A 13,932-nucleotide genomic window follows, 5' to 3' on the forward strand; every position below is an offset into this window, starting at 1 on the left:
GGTGGAGAGCAGCAATTTTACGGAGACTACGCATTTGCCAAGATTGACTGAGTCCAGATGGTGCAAAGATCCATTGGCTGAACTTGTCTTGCAGTAAAGATGTCAGGGAATACTGAGATAATCACATTTATTTTATTAATTTAAGGAATATTTGCCTGGCTTGAAAGATTAGTATTTATTACCCAGCTCTATTTACTCGTAAGTAGGTGGTGATAAGCAGCTGCTCCGAACCATAGCTGACCTTGGTGGAAATATTGCCATGGTATTTCTGGGTAGAAGATTCCAGGGATTAGGCCCCATGAGAATGGCAGAAGGATGTTCTATTTCCACCTCAGACCATTGTTCAAACAAGAAGGAAATCTGCAGGGGTTACTATTCCTGCCTGCCTGCATTAAGTCAGTTGGCCTGTGGTGTTATAGATGGTAAATCAAGAGAAATGTGGAGTGATGTCACTCCTTTGGAGGATAATTCCAGTCCCTGGAATCTCGTTTATTAAATATCTCCAGCCCTCAAGTTTTCTCTATCTTCCTTTAATACACCCTGCTATATCCACCTCTGTAAGCATACGTTTGATAAGATATCCCAAAATCCTTTTACCTTGATCAAATTCAAAATGTTGCTTGTTAATCATTGGTCTCTTTGCTTATAAATTAAATCATGATTCTTTAAAATGTATTCATTGGCCTTCACTTATACAAACACAATACACAATAATATATTAAATATACAAATAATATACAATTGTATATAAAATATACAAACAATATTTGTTTAAAAAATATATATATATATATCAGTTGTTTTGTATTGTAAATATTTTATAGACTCTCTTTTATAGTTCTCCTTAGTGGAACTTTGAGAAGGAATGGTAACAGAATTAATTTTGTATTCTGCTTACATATAGTGCATAAATAATACAGTGCGGAAACAGGTCCCTGTGTCAAACATACTGCTAAATTAAATTAAACTAATCCTCTACACCTGCACATGATCCATATCCCTCCATTCGCTGCAGATCCACGTGCCTATCTACTATATCAGCCTGCCAAACGCCACGGTGACACCTCCCATCACACTGCTGTGGCCCTGTGGCTAGAGGCATTCCAAGCCTTTACCTACCACTCTCTGTGTAAATAAAACTTGCCTTCTACATCTCCCTTAAATTGTCCTATTCTCATCTTAAAGCCATTCTCTTTCTTGTTTGACATTTTTACCCTGGGTAAATGGTTTTGACTGTCTACCCTATCTCTGCCTCTCATAATTGTATATACTTATCTCTGGTGTCCTTCTGCCTCTGTCACTCTAGAGCAGTGGTTCCCAACGTGGGGCGTATGCCCCACAGGGGGGCAATTTGATTTTTAAGGGGGGCAATTGAGCGCGACTGAGGAGGTCTGGGTCCAAAGTTTCGATTTTTATTTTTTTGGATTTTCCATCAGGTAAACATGTAGTTTATGTTTCAGATGTTATTTTGAGTAAATATTTTTTTTTGGGTAAAAAATGTCTTTATTGTGTAGTTATTACATAATCACCGCGCCATCGCTCTTCATGCACGTCGTACGAAGCGCGCGAGGTCATGAGAGAACCTTATTTATTGAATTGGATTTAGAAATGCGATTCAAAGAGCTTTTGCTAAGTTACCCTTATAATATCTATTTCCTCCGTTTTCTCTCAAGGGAAAGCAAGGGGGGGGGGGGGGGGCATCAGGATTTTAGAGGTGATTAGGTGGGGCATGGCCAAAAAAAGGTTGGGAACCACTGCGCTAGAGCAAACAATGTAAGTTTGAACAGCCTCCTATTATAATTCATGCCCTCTAATCAGAGTATCCTGGTAAACCTCTTCTGCATCTCTCCAAAGCTTCTGCATCCTTCCTGTAATGGGACGATTAGAACTGCACACAGTACTCCAAAAATGATACAACTAAAACTTTGCCAAGCTGCAAGGTGACTTCTTGACTCTTATGCTCAATGCCCAAACTGATAAAGGCAAGCATACAATATGCTTTCATTCTCACTCTATCCACCTATGCTGCCACTCTCAGAGAACAATGTACTTGGACCCAAAATCCTCTGTACATAATTGCTGTTTAGGGTCCTGCCAATAACTGTGTGGTTTCCACTTTCATTTGATCTCCCAAAGTGCAACACCACACATTTCACAGTTTAAACCCCTTTTGCCATTTCTCTGCCCATACCTGTAATTGATTTTTCATTGTACTTGTATCTCACCATCCTTGTGCATGTAACAATAAACTCAACTTGATGTATATCCTGCTATATTCATTGACAGGTTTATTCACCGTCTGCAAGTTCACAATTGTTTGCATTCATTTGTAAACTTACTAACCAACCCATCTACATTTACGTCCAAACTAGATATATATATATATATATATATATATACCACAAATATATATACCACAAACAACAGAGGTCCCAGCACCGAACCCTTTGGAATACCACTGATCACCGACCTCCACCTAAAATGATACTCTACCTTCAGTACATTTGCCTTCTATGGTTGCCAATGCTGAATTCAAACTAACAAGTCATAGTGGATCCCATGCATCTTAATCTTCTGCATCAGCCTACCATGAGGTACCTTATTAAGTGCATTAAAATCCATGAAGACACCATCTGCGGCCCTATCCTCCTCGAACCCCTTTGAAAACTCCACAAAAAACTCAATCAAGTTTGTAAGCCATGACATATCCATCAGAAAGCCACTGATTATGTCTTTAATTAGCCCATTCTTTTCCAAATATGAGTAAATTCCATCCCTAAGAATCCTCATGAAAAGCTTCCCTACCATTGATGTGAGGCTCACAGGCCTATAATTTCCTGGATTATTTATATTTCACTTCTTAAACAGAAGAAAAACATTAGCTACCCTTCAGTCTTTAGAGATACAGCATGGAAACAGACCCTTCATGCCACCGGGTCCACGCCGGCCAGTGATCACCTCATACACTAGCACTATCATTCACATGAGGGGCAATTTACAATTTACAGAAGCCAATTAGCTTACAAACCGGTACATCTTTAGAGGAAACTGCAGGACCCGGAGAAAACAAGCTGCGATAGATTTCACCAGGGCCTGGGACTTTCCTCCTTAGTGGTCTTCAAGAGACCCAACAGCACTAACTTCTTGATCTTAAAATGCCCAACCATATTAGTAAACCCGACACTATCCTCCATTTTCCCTTCTTAGTGAATGCCAATACTTATTTGTTATTAGTGCATACACCTAATAGCTTTTTAAATGCATTTGTCAAAAAGAAACCTAACATGAAGAGAAATGGAAATAGCACTTTCAATTATGCAGCTAGACTCTGCTCTCGTTACTCTTTGAACAGAAGATGGAGTTTATTAATGAGAAATCATTCTTAGATCTCACAAGAAGGCAGATGGGACCATGCAATTTTTATCTGCATCTGAACTGAATAGTTAATGTATGTATTTGTATAACAAATTACTTGTAATTATGAATATTATTGAAAGGTTGTCTGTGATATCAGAAGAAGGGAGAAATAAAAACTTACTTTCAAAATCTCCAAAGCTTGATGATGAAGGAAACTTGAAAGGATTCTGCTAAAGAGCAACTTTTGATGTCTAATTGGTTTAATGGGATTATAAAGAAAAAAAAAAATAATTGGACATTATTTTTGTAGGTGGCAGAAATGAAGCTCATTTATTTCACATCTGAAATTGAAGAATTTTGGAAGCACATGGGAAAGCAAGTACAAATCTGTAGTGTGGAAGTCACAGGATATATCTTCTCCAATTTTAAATTGCTTACTCTGAATTAATTGCCTGGTTGCTTCTGGAGGAGGTGTCATTTCCTTTCAACTGATATCTCTTCATGGATCAGACGAAACAGTGAGTGCTGGAGGACCTGATCCAAGGGCCAAGAGAGTGCAGCCCAAACCACAATCGCTCTGCTCAACAGCCCAGATTGGCTCAATCAGTTAGGATAAACCTGAAGATTTACAGGAGAATGCAGATGCTGGAATCTTGAACACAAAAGAAACTGCAAGAACAATGGACAGGTCAGGCAGCATCTGTGGATGTGAAATGGACAGAAAACGATTTAGGTCAGGACCCTTCTTCAGACTGACTGATAAAAGGCTCTGACACGAAATGCTTTATGTCGCTGCCTGACCCACTGAGTTCCTCCAGCCATTTGATATTTTGGGGATAAAGTGTGTTTTAGTGTGTTTTACTGTGGGGGTGGGGGTGTTGGCGGGGAATAGGGGGAAACTGTTTTTCAGTCACTTACCTCGGTGGAATGCGACTTTTCTCCTAGTCGCATTTTTGCCCTCTCTCGTGGCCTAACAACTTGGATTGGTGCGGCCTCTCTCAGAGTCGGACCCAGAGCTTCAGCTGGCCCGTGGACTATAACATCCTGAAGCTGCGGTCTGTGGAGCTTCTATCCGTGGGATCGGCATGGACTTTCCATCGCAGAGTCTGGGATCCCTCGCCGGGGATCGCCAGAGAAGATCTCCGACCGCCAGCCTGCGGCTTATAACATCTCCGGGAGGTAGCGGCCGATTTGGGTCCTCCAAGCTGTGGAGAGTCCGTCCATCCTGACGTCAGAGTTTCGAGCATCCTGACGAGAGGGCCTGTACATCGGGCCATCCGTAGCGGTGACTGCAGAGGGTTTATGGTACCGACCACGGATGAACAAAGGAGGAGGACTGACTGAACGTTATTGCCTTCCACCACAGTGAAGAATGTTGATTCCACTGTGGTGGATGTTCATGCTATATTCTATTGTGTATTGGGCTCTTTTTAATTTTGTGACTGCATGGTAAATCAACTATACCTTAACTGGTGCATGTGCCAATAAATGTGAACTTGAATTTGAACTTACCTGGTGGTAGATGTTTCAATGTCCTGGCATGTTGTATATAATGTATAACCAACACTGACAAAGCCCTCTTGTTAAAGGCCATTGCAGATTGTCTATATCCTGAGTACATGAATTCGCAATGAGGGTAATTGCACAGGAAGTTCAAAGAATATTAATTTCGGTAAGTTATTTAATGTATTTAAGAGTGGTAACCTTGTGCAGTTTGATTAGGATGTCTGAAAATACATTTACAATCAAAGATGAGCATTATTAATTAAACTACCCCCAATGAGTTTAAACAAGTCTATATGAATTGAAAAATAAAGTACAAATATTTGTGACCTGAATTGGGTTGCAGTCATAATTTCTTCAGTCAACTGGAGCGAACTGGAGCAAAATCAACAAATTTCAAATGGCACTATTAGGTTATTTGCACTCAAAATAAATGCAATTTATAGACAATAGACAATAGGTGCAGGAGTAGGCCATTCGGAACTTCGAGCCAGAACCGCAATTCAATGTGATCATGGCTGATCATCTCCAATCAGTACCCGGTTCCTGCCTTTTCCCCATATCCCCTGATTCCGCTATTTTTAAGAGCTCTATCTAGCTCTCTCTTGAAAGCATCCAGAGAACCTGCCTCCACCGTCCTCTGAGGCAGAGAATTCCACTCTGAGGCAGAGAATTTTAGGGGATTCTTTGACTATCCCACAGATGAAATATTAGAATCCCTCAATGGGTAAATAGTTTGGGATTCTGCCCAATTTTTAGGGACATGGCTATTTTTTTTTTTTTTGCTATCTGTTGTATTTCGACATAAATTTGATATGCACAAGATATTAACTTATGTTGGAAATGTCATTATTGCTTATGCAGATTACAACAATTTCAGGTAAATTGTTTACTGAGTCTTTTTTTATCATTCAACTGTGCATAGGCATTTAATTGAGTCATTAAGGGTTTAAATTACTGCAATAGAGCAATTCTCAATGTTTCGACAGCTTTATTACTGAAACTGGAATATGTGCACCAACAGTCTGTTTTAATGATCGTTGTAACTCGTATCATTATCACAAATTGTGACTGTAACTAGTCTATTTGAACGATTCAGAAGTAACCAGTTGTAATGAAAAGATAATGGGGAATATATAACCACAGTACGAACTGAGCTGGGTGTGGTCAATAATTCTGGGGGAACGGGGGCTGGTGGGGTGGGGAAATGCTCGCATTTGGCCATCCAGAGGAATGCAGGCCCCAGCTTTGCTGTATGAATCTGTCTTCATACTGTATCGCTGCTCTGCACAAGGAGTTCAATGGTGGAGTCTCTTTTGCTGGGATTTCCTGCCATTATGTAAAGAAATCTACCTCATTCATCTGACCAGCTGTGGAATGTTCATTTGAATGGAGATCCTCGATTTGGATGCAGGGAGAGTCAGAAGGAGAATGTGCAAATCCCACACAGACGATGTCCAATGACTCAGTTCACAATATGCTGTGAGTGTAGATAATAGGTCCCACTCACAAATACAAATACTATGGCCATCTGATTTGAGAAATATTGTTTGAAGAATAGATATAGATGAAGGAGTATTATCTTTGGGATGCTGCCATGAGATCTCTTTAGTAGAGAGGGCAAACAAAATTATTCAATAGGTAGCAATACTGGCAATGTAGAGCTTCCTCTGCAACAGCCAGCCTAGATGGTGTGCTCCATTCTCACCTGACCTAGTGTAGAATTTGCTATGGCTAATCTATAACTGTATCCATAATGTACGTTATCTTTTATGTTCAGGAAATGGGGTTATTTTGGTATTCCAATCCTTATCAAGATTACTTTATATGTCATTGAGTATGCTTTACATACCTTGTATGTATGTAGCATCTTCAAATTGAATACAAATTCACCATATAGTAATCAACATTACGCATGCCTTTCTTACCATTTCCCCCCGCACCACAGGCTTAAGCCCTTACAAACTGGAACTCAATAATAAGGGATGTATTCACTCATCCCATATCAGGGGCGGCCACAGTGTTGCAGCAGTCGTGTTACTGCCGTACAGCGCTTGCATCATCGGGGGCCCAGGTTCGATCCCAACTACAGGTGCTGTCTGTACAGACTTTGCTCGTTTTCCCCATGGCCGTGTGGGTTTTCGCTGAGATCTTCGGTTTCCTCCCACACTCCAAAGGCGTACAGGTATGTAGGTTAATTGGCTTGGTGCATGTGTAAATTGTCCCTAGTGTGTAGGATAGTGTTAATGTGCGGGGATCACTGGTCGGTGCGGACTCAGTGAGCCGAAGAGCCTGTTTACGCGCTGTATCTCGAAACTAAACTAAACCTTGAAAATGTGATCTGCTTTCTAAATTAAATTTGATGTTAATATATTTAATTGATCCCATTGCTGCAGTGATAAAGGACATGAATTCATTTAAGAACCACCAAAGCCTATACTTTTCTTTGAACTCAAATTTACGTTCAATTTCTCCAAAAGAAAAAATGTTGCCTTCAGTAAATTAATTGGTCACTTAGTAGAGAAGGAGAGAGAGAGGATGGAAAAGGACACAAAGCACCTTTGAATAGTTTAATACATTTAATGACCACTAAAAGATTAGTTGGCAACTTTGGCCCTGAACCAACTTGCTGCTTCATAGTTGAATTTGATACAGATTATATATATTCATTGTGCAAAGGGAATCTAATCTCAGCCGGGTACCTGAGCAAGCAGATGTCTGTTTGCTGTGCAATAATACTGATCAGAATCAATCAGCTGCAAGAATGGATAGGAGTGCAATATGTGCCCCATGATCTGATATCATAATCAGCTTCTAATGCCAAGAATTGCTACAAATTCAGAAGCAATGTTGATAGCACTGTGAGGCAGCAGCTGTAGCAAATGCAGCTAAGTAGATTTGTTGCCTCAGATCTCCTCTAGCAATCTTGGTTCAATCCTGATCTCAGATGCTCCCTTGGACTGTCTGGATTTCCTCTGGTGTTCCGGTTTCTTCCCACATCCCGGACATATGTGGGTTGGAAGGTTAATTGGTCACTGTACATTGTCCCTAGTGTGTACGTGAGTGATATAATCCCAAGGAGTTGATGGTGATATGGAGAGAATAAAATGGTATTAGAGTAGGATTTGTGCAAATGGCTGCTTAATGGTCAGCATGGAGTCAGAGAGCATTAGGGCATGACAGTGGTGCAAATAAATCCATTGGGAATTCTGGAAACTATCCTTATCTAAAGAGTTTTCAGAATATAAAGCTCCATAGTGTGAGTTGAGGTGAACAACAGAATCATTAAAAAGATGGTGGTTCAGCACATGATGATGGAAAGAATAGAAAGTATTGTTGATGAGATGATAAAGCGTAAGAGATAGTTTATAACCATGGAGCATTTGAGCCAAATAGCCTGTTTTTGCTTTATTAAACATAATATTTAAATGGCTTTAGGAAATCAATAGCAGAAGAGAGAAAAGGTCAGGTATGTTTTGGACACACTGTCCCTTTGCTGGATTAAATACATGCCAAAAAAGCCATAAAAACCAAAGGGAAAATGTATACACTAAGAACGTAAATATATACGGAAGTAATAGAAGCTACTATCAACTTTTTTCCCCCAAAGCGCATAACAACAATGACATATAGATGCAAATGTCTAAATGCACATCTCTAATATATAATACAGTACCTAAATATGTTTATGCAGATTTGTATTTAGCGCATATTGACTGTTATTTAAGATCCTGCAACTCCTGCAACTCCTAAAGGGGTGACAACATTGCTCTGCCAAGGACAAGAAGGCTCTGCAGAGAGTAGTGCGTTCGGCCGAACGCACTATGGGAACTTCACTCACCCCCCTGCAGGAACTATACAACAGCAGGTGCAACTCCAGAGCAAACAAAATCATGAGAGACCTCTTCCACCCCTGCAACGGACTGTTCCAGCCGCTACGGTCAGGCAAACGCCTCCGCTGCCATGCAGTGAGAACGGAGAGGTTGAGAAGGAGTTTCTTCCCAGAGGCAATTCGGACTGTAAACGCCTATCTCACCAGGGACTAACTTTACAGAACGTTTTTCCTTCTATTATTTATTATGTAAAAGAATATGTGTGTTATGATTGTGTTTATAATTTGTTTGGTTGTTTTGTTGTTTGTCTTTTGCACAAAAGTCCGCGAGCATTGCCACTTTAATTTCACTGCACATCTCGTATGTGTATGTGACAAATAAACTTGACTTGACTTGACTTGACTTGACCTATTATTAAGTGAGAGTCATTGTGACATATGGCTACCCACGGCCAGTCTTGTTTCATTATCAATTCTCACAAGAACCACCAAAGATTATTCTACCCTTTGAACTAAATAGCACAATAAAAAAACATTGAAAGTTTTGCAAATTAAAGAAGTAAGAACCAGTCATAGAAAGAGTTGAGTTTCCTTTTGTAATCATAACTTTTGCTTTACCCATAAAGAATTGAGCCATGTCAGAATCTTTAGCTATTTTGGTGTCTTGATATTCAGATCAGCTGTAAGGCAGTATCTCCCCAAATAATGCCTCTGAAATACTGGACAATATTGGCAATTTAAACTGTCAATGCAGCTACTTAATTCCTGAAACAGTTTTGAGTATGCATCAACCCAGTCACCTTGGCCTAAATTGTATTACTTTCTGGAATCATCCCAAATCCTGTTGCAACACGAGCCTGCAACTCCTAAAGGGGTGACAACATTTAAAAAACAACTATTGTCTATGAATCAGTATGCTACAAATAGCACACATGTGTTATGCCTTTTTTTATAATGAAAGAAAGAGAGGAAATTATCCATCCATTTGGTTGCCTGATTGCATTGACATAACTTCCTTCAGTTACATGGGTTGATAGATTGCAATTTGTGGTGTGATCCTAACTGGTTGTGGGTTTTCCAAACCTGTAGGATTAATAGCACAGCTCTAAAGCTGCAGCCAGACAAATAAGTCTGCACAATGGTCTTCCTGAAATTCCGCCATTTCTTCTGCTACGGGGCAGCCATATTGGTTGTGGATATGATATGAGGCACCACTGTCTTCTGCTACATCTGGCATCGGTGTGATCTGGTCCCATCCTCACTGTGCACTCAATCTTACTGGTGGGCAAGGCTTTAACACCTTTTCTGCAATACTGTGCCTGTCACTTAGTGCCTCAATTTTTCTTCTTTGGGACAAGGCAAGGATAAAGTGTTCCCTTTGGTTGATCCTTTCCAAGGATCTATCTCACATTTCTGCCTACCTTCCCTGATGTTGCTCTTCATCCCTGGTTAGTCCACATTTTCTGTTGTTCTGAGGAAGCAGCCATTTAATTCCAGATATGTGGACTGAAACATGTGGGCATGTTTTCTGCCCAACCAGAGGAAACAATGTTCTGGACTTAGTTTACACTAATATCACTGAAGCCTACAAAGCCCTCCCCCTCCCCCACCTTGGACAGTCTGACCACCTCTCCCTGTTCCTGCTCCCCAAATACACACCTCTGATCAGACGTGTGAAACCTACCGTGAGGACAGTGAAGGTCTGGCCTGAGGGGGCTGTCTCTGACTTACAAGAGCAGTTTCAGCAGACAGACTGGAGTCTCTTTGCTACTCAGTCCACCTCCAATTCACAAGTGGACATCAACTCATACACCTCAACAGTTCTGGACTATATAAAATTCTGTACCGATAACGTCACTACCCACAAGGAGATAAAGACTTTCCCTAACCAGAAGCCGTGGATGAGCAGGGAGGTCAGACTCCTACTGAAGGCTCGCGATGCCGCTTTCAGATCTGGCGATGCTGAGGGATACAGCTCATCCAGGGCCAATCTGAAAAGGGGAATTAGGACTGCTAAACTAAATCATAAACGGCGGATTGAGGAGCATTTCCACAACAACTCTGACCCCAGGCGCATGTGGCAAGGAATCAAATCCCTTGCCGATTATCAGAAAGTTAACACCCCTCCCCAAGACAACGACACCCTGCCTGATGAGCTAAACCACTTCTATGCTCGCTTTGACCGAGACAACAAAACCCCAGCCATTAAAGTTGCTCCACCCTCGAATGAACAACCTCTCAGCCTCTCCACCTCTGCTGTACAAGATGCACTGAGCAAGGTGAATGAGCGCAAAGCTGCCGGCCCCGATGGCATCCCTGGCCGGGTGCTTCGGGCATGTGCTGGACAACTATCCCCAGTCCTTGCCGACATTTTCAATCTCTCACTGGCCCAGGGTGTTGTCCCCACTTGCCTCAAGACATCAACCATCGTGCCAGTGCCCAAACAGTCAGCTACAGGGAGTCTCAACGATTTCCGCCCAGTGGCACTCACCCCTGTCATTGCAAAGTGCTTTGAGCGGCTGATCTTGGCTCACCTCAAAGCCTGCCTCCCCCCCACACTGGACCCCCATCAGTTTGCCTACCGGACCAACAGGTCTACAGAGGACGCCATATCGGCGGCCCTACACTCTGCCCTGACCCACCTGGACTACAACAACTCCTACATCAGGCTGCTGTTCATTGATTTCAGCTCTGCCTTTAACACCGTCATCCCAGCCAGCTTGATCACCAAACTCAGTGGACTTGGCATCTCCACCTCCCTCTGCAACTGGACATTGGACTTCCTCACTAACAGACCACAGTCTGTTAGGGTCAATAACCTCACCTCCTCCACTATAACACTGAACACCGGAGTGCCACAGGGCTGTGTGCTCAGCCCTCTCCTCTACTCCCTCTTCACCCACGACTGCATCCCAAAGTACGGATCCAACGCCATTATTAAGTTTGCTGACGATACCACGGTAGTAGGACTGATCAGCGACAATGATGAGTCAGCCTACAGGGATGAGATCCAGCACCTGACCACCTGGTGTGCCGACAATAACCTCATCCTCAACTCCAAAAAGACGAAGGAGATTATTGTCGACTTCAGGCAGACCAGAGGAGGCAGTCATACCGCCATCCATATCAACGGGACTGAGGTGGAGCGCGTCTCCAGCTATAAATTCCTCGGAGTGCATATCTCGGAGGACTTGTCCTGGTCCCTCAACACCTCCAAGCTGATCAAAAAGGCACAGCAGCGCCTTTACTTCCTTAGGAGGCTCAAGAAAGCCCACCTGTCCCCCCAGATCCTGACCAACTTTTACCGCTGTACCATAGAGAGTATCCTGACCACCTGCTTCACGGTATGGTACAGCAGCTGCACTGCTGCGGACAGGAAAGCACTACAACGGGTGGTGAAAACCGCGCAGCACATCATCGGTGCCCCGCTCCCTGCCATGGATGCCCTCCACCGAAAACGGTGTCTGAGACGGGCTGGGAAGATCATTAAAGACCCCTCACACCCCAACCATGGACTGTTTGCCCTCCTCCCATCAGGGAGGCGGTACAGGAGCCTCAGGTCACGTACCAGCAGGATGAGGAAAAGCTTCTATAACAACACAATCACACTGCTGAACTCGGAGTCCCGACGATAGACTTCTCTGGTCCCTCCGTCCCCCTTTGTTTAATCATTCTGTATTTCCTGATTATTCTGTATCTTCTCTCTTTCTATTTTTTTCTTGTTTTTTCTCTTTATGTACAACTACTACGGACTGACGCAAAACTGCATTTTGTTGTACTGATACTTGTATTTTGTGCGATGACATTAAAGTTGAATTGAAAAGTGCTTGGTTAGTTGTATCTTTGCAACTTTGAAGGAATTACCCTTTTAGCTTAGAAGATTAGATAACTTTGAGCATTTAAGTTTTCTCTCATGTGGAAGTTTTGTTAGTGAACATTACCATCTCTTTCCATCCCATTAAAGCCTCCCACTGCAAGCTCTACGTGGCATCACTTTGGCAGTCTCAGTCTCCAAGCTCAACATCTCAGAGGTTTGAATGCATCTCACCTCAGTATTCTTAGATTTTAGTGCCCCTTTATGTTGTCGATCTCCCTGTGGTGAGCCCTGTCAACTGACCTCAGTAAGGCGAACGGCAACAAACAGAGAGAGCAGCCGCGCTGCAGCTTAGCGCCAACCCGGAGTATACGCCATTTTTAGGGTAGGCACCTACGGATATCGAACCGGATGGTATCTCCCAGCTGCAGACTTCTGCTGCCTCAAACGCAAGGAGAAGTAGCTACAGATATGTCTTTCCTCAGATAGGACCAAATCTCTATAAGGGTTAGTTACTCTATAACATATATATTAATGTATTATACAGATTTAAATATATGTAATTATTGATTTCTATGATACATTAATGACGTGAGATTTGCTATTCCGTGCCATATTTTAATCTTGACCTGGCCTGAATGACAAATATAAGAAATCACAGAAGGTTCACTGTGTATCATGTTTGATGTTATAAGCAGGATAGATGTTAATGATATTTAGAAAACTCTAGGCCATCTTCTATTAGTTTTGTATGTGGCTTTTGGGTAGCACACTGGCACAGCTGGTAGAGCCACTGCCTCACAGCGCCAGAGACCTGGGTTGGATGTAGACCTCAGGTGCTGTGTCTGTGTGGAGTTTGTATATTCTCCCTGTGACCATGTGGGATTCCTCCCGATTTTCTGCTTTCCTCGCACATCCCAAAGGTTTGTAGACTAATTGGACTCTGTAAATTGCCCCTAATGACTAGGGAGTGGATGAGAAAGTGGGATAACTTAAAACAAGTGTGAATAGGTGATTGATGGTTGATGGGGACCTTGTGGGCCTAAGTGCATGTTTGCCTCCTGTATCTCCAAGCTAAACTAAACTAAGACCATGGATAAAAGATTTCACAAGATCTCAATTATCTCATTATATCTAGCTACTTTCCTTTCCCAATATGAGTTAACTTTGTTCTGCTTAATAATGATCTTGGTGAAACTCGTATAAACCATGATAAAACCCAAGAACTTTGTGGTCTATTATATTCACCAAATTATAATGGGAAGAATATGACATTGTCATGATGAGGAATAATTGAAGCCTTGTTAAAAGAAAATACTTGCTGTCCTTGATGACATTAAGTGAAAATACACCGTCCTATATAGAGGGGAATGATCAGCTGAACGAGAACCTGGAAGATAGCCAGTGCCTATCGAACTTTAGAAGG

This window comes from Leucoraja erinacea, chromosome 5, assembly GCF_028641065.1.
Source record: "Leucoraja erinacea ecotype New England chromosome 5, Leri_hhj_1, whole genome shotgun sequence".
NCBI lineage: Eukaryota > Metazoa > Chordata > Chondrichthyes > Rajiformes > Rajidae > Leucoraja > Leucoraja erinaceus.